The 14695-nt window shown below is 47.8% G+C and overlaps 1 long non-coding RNA gene across 1 annotated transcript; it reads left to right on the forward strand.

Annotated features, from left to right (window-relative positions):
* Nucleotides 1–9880: 9880 nt before the first annotated feature.
* LOC116661187 lies at nucleotides 9881–13925 on the forward strand. Its single transcript, XR_004316985.1, has 3 exons — nucleotides 9881–11375; nucleotides 12616–12639; nucleotides 13226–13925. It is a non-coding gene; the product is annotated as an uncharacterized LOC116661187 (long non-coding RNA).
* Nucleotides 13926–14695: the final 770 nt, after the last annotated feature.

Raw genomic sequence — 14695 nt, forward strand, 5'->3', positions numbered from 1 at the left:
GGGCCCTTCCTCCTGCTGGTCAGAGCTGAACACGGGGTATCTTTATAATGCGCCCCCCTCCAAACCCTCATACCAGCAGCACAGCCCTTTTCTCTTTCTAAAAGACACCTTTGTGTGGGATGAGGGTGTCTCTGAACACCAGTGGGCCCAAGGGAGAACAGGTACTCAACTGTCGCTTCCATCCGCAAAACAAGCATTTCAGCAACAGCCCACTTGAGGCGCCCACGCAGAACTGGCCGCAGAGCTTGTCCTGGGGGATGGGCAGACGGAGGTGAGGAAAAGGTAGACAGACAGGAAGACAGCCACCCACAGACTCACATATCCAGAGGCAGGAGCAGCAACATGGATGGCCCCATTTAAATGACACCCACCCAGACACACACACTGCCCGCACATCCAGAGAGACACATACATGGGCACATTGCCACCCACTGGCATCTGAAGCCGTGCACAGAAGTGGACCCCCTTTGCCACCACACAGCGAGGGCAAGCACGCCCCCTGGTAAGGGTTCCTCTTCTGGACTAGGAGGCCAGAGTCTGTCAGCAGGACCTGCTGGGTGCAACTCTGAGCCTCTGATTCCCCAACAGAGGAGCGAGGAAAGGGGATGGGATGGTAGTCGTGTGGAATTCCGGGTCTGAGGAGCAGGCTGCCCCACTCTGTGAGACCAGATGACACTCCCCACAGAAGCTGCCCTGCCTAGGCCTGGTGCCAAGGTCAGCCTTTGGGGTATTACCTGTGACCCCGCTGGGCTTGGGCCCCGCAGTTATCCTCTGTGACTCTTCACATTTCAAAAGCTCTCCTCTGTCTTCGCCAGCTCCCAGCCCCCGCAGCTATTGAACGAGGAGGACTGCAGGCCTGGAAAGGAGGGGGACTCCAGAAGGGCCAGGTTAGAGAGGGCGCTGCGGCGGGATGGGCCCGTGGAGGGAGGTGCAGGGCACAGAGAGGATGGCAAGGCCGGCAGGGGAGGAGATGGTTCGGCAGAAGAGAGGATAAAGATGGATGAGTGGGAAGCTTCTGGGGTCCAATACAGATCCTTCTTGAGACAGATGGAGGGGGATTTAGAGAGAGCTTGTCCTCGTAAGCAGAGAGAAAAGCCAAGGCACATGGCGAGCTATTTGCCAATACTTGTGGCTTCCCTTGGAGTGGGCACTTTCCGAACATAACATCCCAGCTCGAGCCCACAGAGGGACTCCGTGATGAGTCGGAGGTGGGAAGCAGGAGACTGTGCCTTTGGTGGAGCTGATCTGGGGACTTCTTAGGTCAGGATTTTACCCATTTGAGTGGAGGGGGTGGGGGGCAGCAAATTCAGTTTTCTCTGCAAATATTTCAGCTTTTGCTGTTGGTAGTATTTTTAGCAACTTGGTTGGCAGAGGAGGATCCCGGGTACATTTTTAAAGGGGCCTCTGCCAGACTGGAGGCCTCCTCCCACCCTCACCCCACACGTCATAAAGGAGAGAGGGGGAAAGCACGGAGCAACTGAATTTAAAGTCAGTTTTGCTGGGTGTTAGGCGGCCAGTAAGTCATCTTCACCGATAGTTGTTACTCATTATCATCACATCACTGTCATTAGCAGCTTGATCAGAAAGAGTAACTATTTCTTGAACTTCCGCCGTGTGCAGGGCGCTGCTCGGACACGATCCAGAAGGTTTAATAGGACGCGCTTGGTGAGCCGGGGGGTGGGACCAAGACTTCCGAGTGAGTTCTAGGGGCTGTGTGTCGTGTTAGCCACGTTGTACATGTGATTTCATTTAATTCTTAAAAAACCCTGTGAGTTGGACATTATGTTTCCTGTTTAAAAGATGAGGAAGCAAAGGCTTTTAGGGGCTGAAGAAGTCACCCAAGGTTACACTGTTATGAAATGGAGGAACTCTGATTCAAACTCAGAACAGAATAATATCATTATCCTGAATCTGAATAGTGGTTCTACAAAGTGCTTCCAAGTCTCTGATGGAATTTGGAGCTCCTGAGAACTGTGTGAGGAGGTGTGAGTATTTTTCATCCCTTTTTTCTCTGAGGAGAAAACGAGGCCTAGAGAGGTTAAGTGACTTGTGACTTGTGACTTGTGACTTGTTCGGTATCAGACCCGTAGTGAACTGCGAAACTAGGACCAAAACACAGGAGATGTAGCTTTGAATTCTGTGTGTTTTCACCTCTACCACTCCTAGCACTCGCACTGGGCTGGAAGGAGCGGGGTACAGTGGTTAGCAAATCAGTCTCTTCTCCCTTGGATCTTAGTATCTTGCAAATAAAAGTATATGTGCATCAAAACAAAGAGACACACAGGCGCAGGAAACAAACTTACAGTTACCAGGGTTGAAAGGGGGGCGAGAGGTGTAATTTGGGAATTTGGAACTTGCAGATACAAACTACTACATACAGAATAGATAAACAACAAGGTTCTACCGTAGAGCACGAGGAACTGTATTCAATACCTTGTAATGGCCTGTCATGAAAAAGAATATGAAAAAGAATATACATATATAACTGAATCACTATGCTGAACACCAGAAACTAACACAACACTGTAAATCAACTATACTGCAATAGAAAATTTTAAAAATTAAAAAAATTAAAAACACCAGAAAAGTGTATATGTATGTGTGTATATATGTATCTATGTGCACACATGTCTTATGTATATATGGACTTAGATGTATGTATATATCTACCTATACATATACTAGATACATTTATATCTCCCAAAGCAGTAAGTGATAGATGCCAAATGAATGATGCAGACGGCTAAGTGTAATAAGAATTGAGATGTGGGAGAAATAATTGAGAATTTGGATGATCCAGGAAGGCTTCCTGGATGAGGACGGTGTGGAGGGGGCTGGGAATGGGCAGAAGGACATTGCAGCCAGTGGCGCATGTTGTGAGCCAGGCCCTGCATTTAGTATCCCTGCTGGCTTACGCTATCCCAGTCCAGAACCACCCTGAGGACAACAGTCCCCATCTCCTTCCTCTCACACGGGTCTTTGTGTCTAAGGCTCAGTGCCCTGATGTGACACACTGGAGCACTCCCGGACCTCCAGGTCACACCAGATGTGTATTCGTGCCTGCTCAGGGGCCCTGCTGTTCCTAGGAGCTCTGACACACACCTGCCCCGTGCACCTGCTGATGGGCCAGGTGTCTGCTTCCTCCACCTCCACACCCTTTCACTCTGGGTCTCAGTGTGGCTCAGTCCTGGATGTGGTTTGCTCCTGTTCCTACGTTGCCCAGAACGTTTACTGGTTCTGTATGTCCACTTCCCTTTCCTCAGTTTGCTTCCCCACCTTTCCTGATGAGTAAAAGCTAGTGATGGCCTCGCAGCCCACCTGTAAACCCTGGACCAATGCAATCATCTTATTATATAACCATTCTGATAATATTTTAAACTCTGACACAAACCTAATAAATCACCTTGATTTTGGTCCAGACAAATGCCTGTTTTAACTGGTTTTTATAGAAAGATTGACCTGAGGTATGATTTTTATTTTATTCCTTAGTCTGTTGAAAGACGCTTTCTCCTTTTGTGGTTCAGTAGGACAGTCAGATAAAAGAAATTCCTGGCTCTACTAGTGATGTGTGTCAAGTGATGTTCAGGTCATTCTCCCTGCGCGTCTTCCTTGGGGAAGAAGGGGGAAACTCTTATCCATGAGATGGAGACTCTCTTGAAATCATCCAGAATGAGCATGTCTTGGAGTGTGTGTGTGTGTGTGTGTGTGTGTGTGTGTGTGTGTGTGTGTGTGTGTGTGTGTCTGGTATTCTAGCCTCGTGCTTCTCCATGCAGACTCCCTCTGATCTGAGACCTCTGAGCAGCAATTTTGATCTGAATGCACTAGCCATGGCTGTCACTCATTTGACATCTAACGACTATTGCCTTGTGTTAATACTTTTTTCAGCCTTTTGTGTTTTTCTTCAGAAAAATTTAAAGACATGCAAAAGCAAATAGAACAGTATATAACGAATTCGACTCCACCCATCACCCACATTCAGTAATTCTCAGCTCATCCCCAAACTTATCTATACGCTTTATGATTCCCCCTTTGTCATTTTATTCAAGACGTATAGGGACCCTTAAATACTTATTTTTAAAGAGTATGTTCATTAGACTGGACGCTCCATAAAGAAAGAGGTTCCTGCTGTTTTCTTTTTTTCTTTTTTAACATTTTTTATTGATTTATATTCATTTTACAATGTTGTGTCAAATTCCAGTGTTCAGCACAATTTTTCAGTCATTCATGGACATATACACACTCATTGTCACATTTTTTTCTCTGTGGGCTACCATAACGTTTTGTGTATATTTCCCTGTGCTATACAGAATAATCTTGTTTATCTATTCTACAATTTTGAAATCCCAGTCTATCCCTTCCCACCCTCCGCCCCCCTGGCAACCACAAGTCTGTATTCTCTGTCTATGGTTCCTGCTGTTTTCTTGGCTACTCTAGTTCTGTCACAATGTCTGGGACATAGTGGACACTCAATAAATACGTTTTGAATGATTGAATAAATGAGGGAACAAATGAATAACACTGTCCTGAGGAAGCAAGGAGTAAAGAAAAGTGCACATTTCAGTGGTCGAGCATGAGCTAATCTTCAGGGGCCCTGATTCTGTTAGAGGCCCAGGTGTGTCCTCAGTGAGGACTTAGTAGGTGGGCCTTAAGCAGGGAGGCAGCTCCTCATGTCTCTGAGATTCAGTACCAGGGTGTCCATTCTGGAGAGCTGAGACACAGGGCCCCGTGCTCCATGGAAGACTTTGCTGAGGTGCCCCCTACCCCCCCTTCATGAGAGGGGCATGGGAGACAGAACATGACAGGGCCTGTGAGCCTGGGAAGGGAACTTGCCTACAACCAGTTTCTCTAGTTCAATGTTTCTATTTCTGTTTTATGGCTTCCTCCCTTTAGTTTGATCAAGGATTTCAACTTTGTCTCAGTTATGCCAAAGAACTGCGAAGGAAGAATTATATACTCAGTGTTAGACCCAAGAGACCAAGGTCAAAAGGCCAACTGGGTGGCAGCTTCCATTAATGAGGGACTTCAGGAAGAAGGGGCTCTCAGGGGATCAGAGTCGGACTTTGTGGTCTTGCTGCCCTGTTTTATTTGGAGGAATTCTCTTTCCATTGATAACCTTGGAGGGTTTTATTTTCATTTAAAAAAAAATGGGCAGTTTCTTTCACTGGGTGTTCTGATGTGGTTGATCCCAATCCCCTTGGATAAGCCTAGTATAAGTTTATATGTCAATGACTTCTGCCTACCAGGCCAAACCAATGGCCCTTTGGGTGAATGAAGACCAGCCTGCCACTGTCATTTACAAGGAATTAAGGGCCTATCACCTACCACTTCCGTTAAACCAAAACAGATCAGCCATCGGGCTGGAGATGGTGTTACAAATATCACCTTCTACCGAACTTTCATATGAGCTTCTGGGGTGACAGTTAGTGTTGGTATGGAAAGGTCTCTCCCCCAGGCTTCAAAAGGAAGGAGACATTGACAGAATTGTCCAAGCAGACTGTCATCCAATAGAGCCAAGATACAGGTGAGCAGCTATTAGAATTCAGCCACTGCAGGGCCTAGGTGGCAGGCCACCTGGAAGAGAAAGTTTTCTCAGGGGCGTCACCCAGCATGAAAGACATGTCACATACCCCTCAGAATGGATCATGACACAGGAATTTGGTCATTGGGTCAAATGTCTTTCCCTGTGAAAAAAACGAGAGTAGTTCTACGCAGATTAACCCTGGCTCTAACCTTGGGAAGGGATATTGTTTTAGTTTGACTTTTTTTTTTTTTTTCCTTTTGGGTCAAATTGAAGCACTAAAAAGTACAGGATTATTAACTACAAGCTTTTGTTATCCAGGCGTTTGGGTGGAGTGTTTGCGTTCAATGAGGTAAGAACTGATAGTCATTTGGGTCGATACACTTTGGTTATTTTCGCTTTGCCTGCCGTGGGATCGTGTGTCGGAGTGGGGTGAGCGTGGGGAGTGCTGGAACATGAGCTGGTTTTGGATTGGGTTGTTAGTGGAAATGTTCCTGCTGCTTAGAGAGAAGGCATGTTAGGTAAAACCACTTTGTCCCTTGGGCCCTGAAGCTTTAAGATATTTAAACGGTCTTTCTACAGATGTTCAGGGTTCACATAAACCTGGGAGACAGAGTCAAAGATCTGTATAGTGTTCACAATCTTATGTAGCAGGTGTTCCTCGGCAGTGAAAGAGTATAAAGCTTGGTTCTTAAAGAAGAGAGAGCACTTTCTGTTCTACTGGGAACACGATGGCAGAGCTAAGCTATGTTATGATTTGCTTAATGTATGTCAGATCGTAGCAACAGGAAAGTTCCACATTTGGGATACTATGTGATGAGGTGTGGATCTTAATGAAACCATCATGGCAGACACTACTGGTTACCTGGCCAATGTCCATTCAGTTCCCCCTACTTACTTCCTAACGGAACTGCAATTTTGCTGGGATCGTCATGGATCCTGACCTGACAACATGTCAAAATCAATCTAAGCCTGATTTTACTTTCTCAGCTTTTATGGCAGCTAGGGCTGCTCACAGAGCCCAGCTATGGCCAGTGAGATATAAGCAGATTTCTGTAGAGAAATCTGCTAGGAAAGCTCTTACTCTCCAGCCAGGAGGAGGCAAAGGCAGCTGGCACCACCAACCCCTCTTCTTTCCTCCTTGAATTCAGAGCTGAAGTCTAGAGCTGCATCAGCTCCCTTTTGACCTTGAAGCATCAAGTCAAATGCTAAAACCATGAGGAAATAACCTCCTATATATTTAAGCCATTATCATTCGGGCTTTCCATAAGATTTACACAAACTAATCCTTAACATGCTGTAATAATCCAAGGGATGTCCGAGGGCATCAGATCAGTGTACCGAGCATCCTGACAGGACGGGGACAGCCAGTGCCAGCTGTTTCCAGCGATTCTTTGATTACAGACCCTGAAAGGTCTAAGTTGGAACAGCTACTGTTTCAGACATGAGTTTATGTGATTGCGTGATTGCATGCAGCTTGGCTTCCTGATTAGTTGCCCTACATTGGCTCTGCACAGTTGAAGGAACCATTGTAGGATTCTGGGTGACCATTTATAGTTCCTGTAGTCACGCTCAAAGCCTTTGTCCCCTGGTCTCTTTCAGCATTTCTATCACATCAGCCTCTCCTGGTTGTCCCATGTCTGGTGTGTGGGCTTGCTATACTTAGAATTACTGATGAGTAAGGAAAATTCCTTTAAGACAGAGAAGAAAACCCAGAGACTGATGAGGACTGAATGGTTTGGGGCATTTTGTCTCTAGTCGGATGGCTGATCTATATTGGTTTTTAAAAAGTGGCAGGTGGTAGCCCTTTAATTCCTTATTGGTGGCAGTGACAGGCTGGTCTTTATCCATCTTTATCCATCCTACAGGCTTGGTTGGTTGGGGGAAGTCATTAACATATAAACTTATTCAGTTTGGGATCAACCATATCAGACCATCCCATGAAGAAACTTCCCACTTCTTTTACTAAAAATAAAACCCTCCAAGGTTAGCACTGGAAGGAGACAGAGCAGGCAGAGCGGATACTCATCCAGAATCCCTCGTTTGTACAGCATTTACAGCTCCTTCAGGATGTGGCTCCTCTCCCCACCACTCCTCTGGACAGTACTGTGGTCCACACGCAGTTGCCAGTCCAGTCGTGTTGGTAATCTGAAGGGTTAATCAGATATCCTTAGGACGAAGAGTCTCCACCAGTTCTTTGGGTCAAGTATGCTTGTCTCCTTTAAAATGGCCATTACTTTTAAGCCCTACATGGGAATGGCTTGTACCTGCAAGCAGAAATCTCTGGGACTCTGGGAGGACACTTGTTATTGGACATTATTATTGTTGTAAACCAGTATATATATACACATATATATACAAGGACTTCTGAATTTACCTTAAACTAAAGTAAAAATTTTGTTAAGTCTGAAAGGTCTCAAACCATTTTCCTGAGAGCACTTTCTGTGCCAAATATTTGTTACGAGCCATCTGCCTTATACTGGGGGCATCATATGTTGTATAGATCAAGACTCTTGGTTGTAAGGGGTAGAAACCTGACTTACAGCAAGGGCGGAGAAGGAGCTTCAGAAACGACCAGATCCAGGAATACAGAATCTTATCAAGACTCTCTTCTTCCTCTTTTGTCTCCTATGTCTGCTTCTTTCTCCATAATGCTGCCATCCTCACGATACTGGAACTCTGTCTGCAGGCACCATTGAACTTAAACCATTATAGCCTTGGGAACAGAGGGGAAATTTGTTCTTCAATCCCAACTTCTTTAATAATAATTTTTAAATTCCAGGAGTGGTCTCAACAAACCTGAGTTAGGTTGCATGCTCATCCCTGCCCCAATCCTTGTGGCTTGAAGGATGAAGTATTGTAACTGACCTGGCCCATGGCACAACCATGTGACCAGCTGGATTATACGATTGGCAGTGCCCTGCAGAACCACTTGGTTAGAGTCGGCAAGAGCAGTTCCACAGAAGAAAGGAGGTTGTTCCAGACCAGGCTGACTGAGTAATGTACATCCATCTCAATACGTTACATCATCTAATGCTCACAATGAAGCAAACACTAATATCCATGTTTTACTGGCAAGAAGAGTGTGGGGAAAGAGAGGTCAAGTAGCTTGAACGACATCACATGGCTGGGAGGCAGCAGTTTGGTCCTGTGGAGGCAGGATAACTATGACAATGAGAAAACACTGGGTAAGTTCTTCTATTCAAATTGCCGCGCAGGTGCTCCCTGGCGAAGGCCTGGAATCTTTCAGGTTCCGAGGAGGAATATATCCAAGGATATATTCAGAGCGGGGTTAGAAGAGTGACAAGGCGCTGAGCTAAAAAACATGACATGTGTGGAAAGGTTAAAGGAGACGGAATGACTCAGGTTGGAGAAGAGAAGGCCAAGAGGAAACTGAATCATTTTCATCGAGACAAAGAAGGGCTCTCCTGCTGGGGGTGGGGGTGGTGACCAGCTGTCCTCTCTGCCTCTGCTTGCAGAGCAAGGGGAGATGGGCTTAGACCGAAGGCAGGGCTAAGATTAGAGAGAAGGAAGATCTTGGCAGTGAGGGATGTTGTATAACCTACTTTTTAAGACACTTGGGGACTGAGGAGACTCCCACACTCCTGGTCTGGGCCCAGTGGACTGTATCTCAGGATGGTCTGGCAGGGCTGGCTGGGAACAGAGGAGGGGGTCTTGTGGGCCTTCTGTACGTGGCCTGATCTTTCTTGGTGTCCTCAATTTCCCGTTGGAAGTTAAGTTGGGGAATTTTGGAGCTGGCAAGGCACCCTCCCCCCCCACCCCCCCACCACGCACTGCACCAGTGTTCTGGGCTGGGTAATAATGCCTGTCATTTCCTCTCCCGGGGGAGTGGGGCTGCAACCGCCCTGACAGCCCCGAGGGATTGAAGGCAACTAAAAATAGTGCATTAAATATAATCTGTTGAGGGGCACATTTGCATTGCTTCCCCCAATCCCCCTCCTGCCTGTCTCATCACCCTTCTGGGCAGGCCAGGCCTGGGTCTAGCTCTGGGCCCTGAGAATCAGGCTCTGGGCTCCCGCTGCTCTCATTTTGTTGCAGAAGGGTTCTCCAGATAAGAGATCTGAGGGAGCAAATCCAAAAAGTACAGGTGAGGGTCCTCAGGGGCACCGCCTGCCTCCCCTCCTCACTTCCCCTTGGCCCTCTGGGTCCTTCAGGGCCCCAAGGTACAGAGAGAGGAGCTGGAAGTGAGGGAGGCTGTGTTGAAAAGGAGAGCCATCTCGGGCTTTGTTCTCCCATCAGCCACTTCCGTCTGCTACACAGTCTCTCTGAGGTTAAATATTAATTAAGAGCAGAATGACAGTGAGAGCTGAGCAGTGTCACTTTCTGTCCCAACACAAATGCTAATTTCTTTCCTGGTATGAAGTGACTCTGGAGTGGGATTGGCAGCCCAGGAGAATGGCTGGGGAGGGGGAAGACGAGGCCTGTCAGGTTACAGAGGACGTGGTCACCGCACAATCCCAGGCTCTCCCTGCTCTAACATGGTGATCAAAGAAGCCAGGTGCGTGCTGGCCCTCCCCACACCGCTAAGGCAGGATTCTTAACCTGGGGTCCAGGACTTGGTGGCAGGGCTCCTGAAACTCTGGGAGTTGTTTGCAAAATTGTGCAGTGTGCCTAGAGATAGCTTTTTGGGGGAGAATCGTGAGTTTCCATCAGAACCCATATGATGTCCCACAGGGACGTCCTCAGCATGAGGTGCCCGTCTTTGAGGTCACCTCATGGTTCAAGATGGCTGCTAGAGCCTTGGCCGAACATCTGTCTTCTGGGCAGGAAGCAGGAGAAAGGTGGGGTGGGGAGGAGGGGGCCAAAAGGCTCCATTCCAGTTTTCTGTTCCCCTGTTAATGAGCTGTCCCAGAAATCCACTTCCATCGTACTGTCCACACCCACCTGCAGACAGGCTGCGAAATACAGTCTCTCAGCTGACCATGTTGCAGCTCTGGATAAAATCTGCGTTTCCGTTAATAAGAAAAAAGGAGAGAGTGATAGATAAGTAAGAATTTCTGCTGCTAAAGGTCAAGAATGTTGGATTTGGGGGAGGAGATATTACATCTCTCCAGGGTTTCCATGCCTGCTGCCCAGACAAAGCTGACTGAGGATAAAGGCCAGGCATCCAAATGCCACTTTGTTCTGGAGACCCGTCAGCCATACCTGGGTTCTCACTAGGTCTGCAGAGGCTGGGCCCCACCCGGGAGGTGTGCAGGTCTAACCTCTGGCAAGGGCGGTTATCTGAAAGGATGCTAAGTAAACAGGTGCTTGTTCCACTGAGGAATGAAGGGGCTTTGCGGTGTGTGTCGAGGAACGGCTCCTTGGTCTATCATAATTCTCCTCTCACTGGCAGCACTTGGCTCCCCGCAGCCTGGAACAGGTGACTGAGGAGAGGGAAGACATTTTCAGTTTCTAAGAAAGATGCAAATAGGGCAGGTCGTGGGTGTCAGAGAGGTGAACTGGGCCAGAGGGAGATTCCACTTGTTAAGGACCTGGGTGGCATGTTCAGTTCACTCCATTTCTCTCAAGTCTTTGTGCCTTTACACAAGCTGTTGCATCTGATGAGAGAGTGGTCATCCCACGGTGGGCTTGCTGTCCCTCTCAGCTCCGTGAAGCAGGTCCTGATTTCTCTGGTTCATACTCCACCCCACCCCCACCCCTGCTTCCAGAAGCTTTCTGCAGTTTTGAACATATCTTTATTACAACATTCATCACATTGTTTAAAAACGTTTACTTGTCTTCTTCTGCCAGGTGAAGAGCTCCTTAATGATCGAGAATGTTTCACGGTCACCTGTGGCATATAATTCTTGGCCGGTTCCACGCATGCTTGATGGGGATGAACCAATTTTAAAAGGTGTGGATGAGTATCCATGGTGAGCAAAATATTCTCGAGGTAATAAGGGGATTTAAAAAAATAAAAATTGCATAGACGCTGGCTTCGAGGAGTTCGTAGTCTACGGGGAAGACAGAAGAATAGATTGCCGATCTAAGGGAGCGGTAGTAGTGATAAGACGCGGGTATTTTTAGAACAGGGAGGGAGGGATGACTAGAAGGGAGGGGGATCTGAGAAGGCAATACTGATCTGTGTGCGGCCTTAAGGAAAAGTCATGCCCCCATGTTTAGGGCAGAAAAGGGGCAAGGAAAAGGAGAAAACATAATCCTTAAACTCCATAATTGGAGAGCAGGTGGTTTGGCAGGGTTGGAGAATCTAGAAGTATTTCTATCGGTTTGTTTGTTTTAATATGAATAAACTATGCTGTGTGTTAGGTTGAGTCCAAGGCCTGACTTTTTTCTGGAAGAAGACTGTGTTGTTTTGTTCTTGTATAGCTTGAAAGTGCCTGTGAAGGTGTCCGGGTGGGGAGATGGTGCTGTTCAGGGAACAGGAGGCAAGAGGTCAGGGTGGGGCTGGGGGCTGGGATGGGCGCCCCCTCGGTCTGAGTGTCTGGGAGGCCTTTGGGAAGGAGGTCTCATGCTAGGTCCTTCCCTCACTTTTCCTTTTTCTGTCTTTCTTAAAATACCCTGTGTTTCTGCAGCAGTGCGGCTGCTAATCTAAAATAAAAACAGCAGGAAATGCAAATGGTCAGGTTCTCCTAGCAACAGGAGCCGACCCACGCAGGGCGTGTGGAGCAAAGCAAAACTGTCCTGAGGCTGAGATGCGGGCGGCTGGGGCGAGGAACAAGTCTCCTCTTCCAGCCTCACCCCTCTTACTTCAGAGAGGGACTGGCAGCGGGCAGCGGCCTGCTGTGCAAAGGAACCCTCCCTCAACTGGACTGAGGCAAAGGAGCCTGTGCTGGGGACGGGGGAGGGGAGGGGGTACAGCAGCAGCCGTGCTTTATTTAAGACACTTCCTGATGACAGTGGCTGGAGTGGCCTCTCAGAACCTGACACTAGGGGTCTAATTAGGTGCCTGATTGGGAACGGCCTGGGTGTGGGCTGGTTTCCACGTGTCATTTTGAATCAGCCCATGGAGCTGTACCATTCCTAAGGTTATGAAATAAAAGGACGTAGAAGATGGCCCAGACGCCTAGGTAAGGGTTGGTTAGGAAACTGCCAAGACTCTTAGAAACACCTGGTTTAATCCCTTTCTGTTACAGATGCGGAAACTGAGGTCCAGAGAGGTAAGTGACTTTCCCAGGATGCAGATCTAATTAGTGGCAGAGGTGGAATTAGAAAACACGTGTCCAGGCTGAGACTAATTTTATTTTAAGTCGAAGCTGCTGCTGGCTTCCTCTGCACACAGCTAGACAATCAGAAGCATAATAACCTTACTGGGCCCCTAGGGAAGAAGCCCAGGCCTCTTAGGCACATCAAATAAGTCTAAAGACATTTGAGAGACAAATGTGGGACCACAACCTCTGTGGGGTGCCACAGGAGGGTGAGCCCCTGAAGATGAGGGCGCCATTGCCTGGGGGTTGTCCCTCAGAGTGCCACCCAGTGCTTGGTGGCCGCCATGCCCCATTCTGTGGGAGTCTCTTGGTGGGAAAGGGGAGGAAGAGCACCATCTTGTCAAGGTGACAGTGGAGGAAACTGGAGAAGGTGGGAGAGACTTGCTCAAGGGGACAGATCTGAGTGTAGCAGAACTTGAAACAGAACCCCGGCATCCTGGCTCCTAGACTCCTGGAGAAGCCCGTGTGTCCTAGACAGTGTGGTTCCCTCTTACATAACAGCTCGTTCATTACTCACACTCTGGCTTCCTCCTGCAAGCCTCCTACAGCCTCCCCCCGAGAAAACAGAGAGGAAGAAAAGGCTTCTCAGTTCTAGCCGAGTCTTGGCCACTTGAGTACATGGCCAGAGTCATGAGGGTTCCAGGGAAGGCAGCAAGCTGGACAACAGCAGCAAGCCACGTGGGGGAAATGGCTGGTGTCCTCGGAGCTTGAATGCAGAACCATCGACCTAGGAATGACCTCCACATCAGCAAGCTTCACTTCCCGTGACACCGGGGCCAAAGCCCTGGAACCCAAACTGAGACAGTCAACTGGTGAATAGAAGGAAGAACATGGGCTTGGGTGTCTGCAGCCTTGGCTCAAATTCTAGCTTAGTCACGAACTCTATGACCTTAAGCAACTGACTAGGGATTCTTTATCCATAAAACCAGAGAGCAGTTGTGTCTGTGTCACAGAGGCATATCTCATAGACGTATGTAAACTGCCTGCACAGCCAGACATACAGTAGGCGCTCAACAATTATTGGCTTCTGCACTTTCTTACCTGTGTCTGCTGTTGCTCAGGGACCAGGTGGCAGTTTCCACTGCTACTGCCAAGCAGAGAATGCTATTTTCCAGGTAGCCCAAGATGGAGCTCAGAGTGGGATTCTCCCACACAAACATTAGCTTGTCTCTCTTATTGATTAAATGGATTTTTATGGATTGATCTGAAAATATACGTCTTATGCCTGTTCTTCATCATTGTGCCCCCAGCACCTGGTATAGGAGGTACTCAATAAACAGCTGTTGAATGAATGAACCAATGTGTTGTTTACATGAAAAGAGACATTTTAAATTCAAGATAACCAACTTACAAAAAAGAATATTTGAAGCATAAGGAGGTCATAAGTCTGGTTTGCTTACAGAATCTCTTTGAGGCCAGGCTCAGAGAAGACAGGTAGGGGTCCAGGGTGGGTACCTGATCTGCTAGTGGGTTTACCAAGCTATGACCTGTAGCCCAGCTCTGGACAGTTTCTGGCCTCAGATGAGACAATAAACTGCAGTGTTTCATATAAATGAATTATGAGGGGGCAGTTCTTCCCAGGAGATCGCTGGTGGGCTGTTAGGGTTAGTAAAGTAGATAGTTAGGCTTGGCCTTGGCAGGAAATCCTGCACCTCACCCTTCCAGCAGATGAGGGGCACATTCAACTGAGGTCTCCTCCAAGGAGTGGTTTGTTTTTCCCTCTTTGTGATAAATATCTCCCCCAACCCGACCCCACCCTACTTGGAATGGGGAGAAGGCCATTCTGAGCTCCATCTTGGGCTATCTGAAAACTAGTATTTTCTGCCTTGGCAATAGCAGTGGAAACCTTATCTCTCTTTTTTTCCTCTCTCTCTCCTTTTCTCTCTTTCATGTGCATTCGTATACACACACACAGACGTGTGTGTGTGTGTGTGTGTGTGTGTGTGTGTGTGTGTGTGTGTATGTATGAGCTTTGATATTGATTCTATCATTTTAACCCCAAATTCTG

This window comes from Camelus ferus, chromosome 33, assembly GCF_009834535.1.
Source record: "Camelus ferus isolate YT-003-E chromosome 33, BCGSAC_Cfer_1.0, whole genome shotgun sequence".
In the NCBI taxonomy this organism is placed as follows: Eukaryota; Metazoa; Chordata; class Mammalia; order Artiodactyla; family Camelidae; genus Camelus; species Camelus ferus.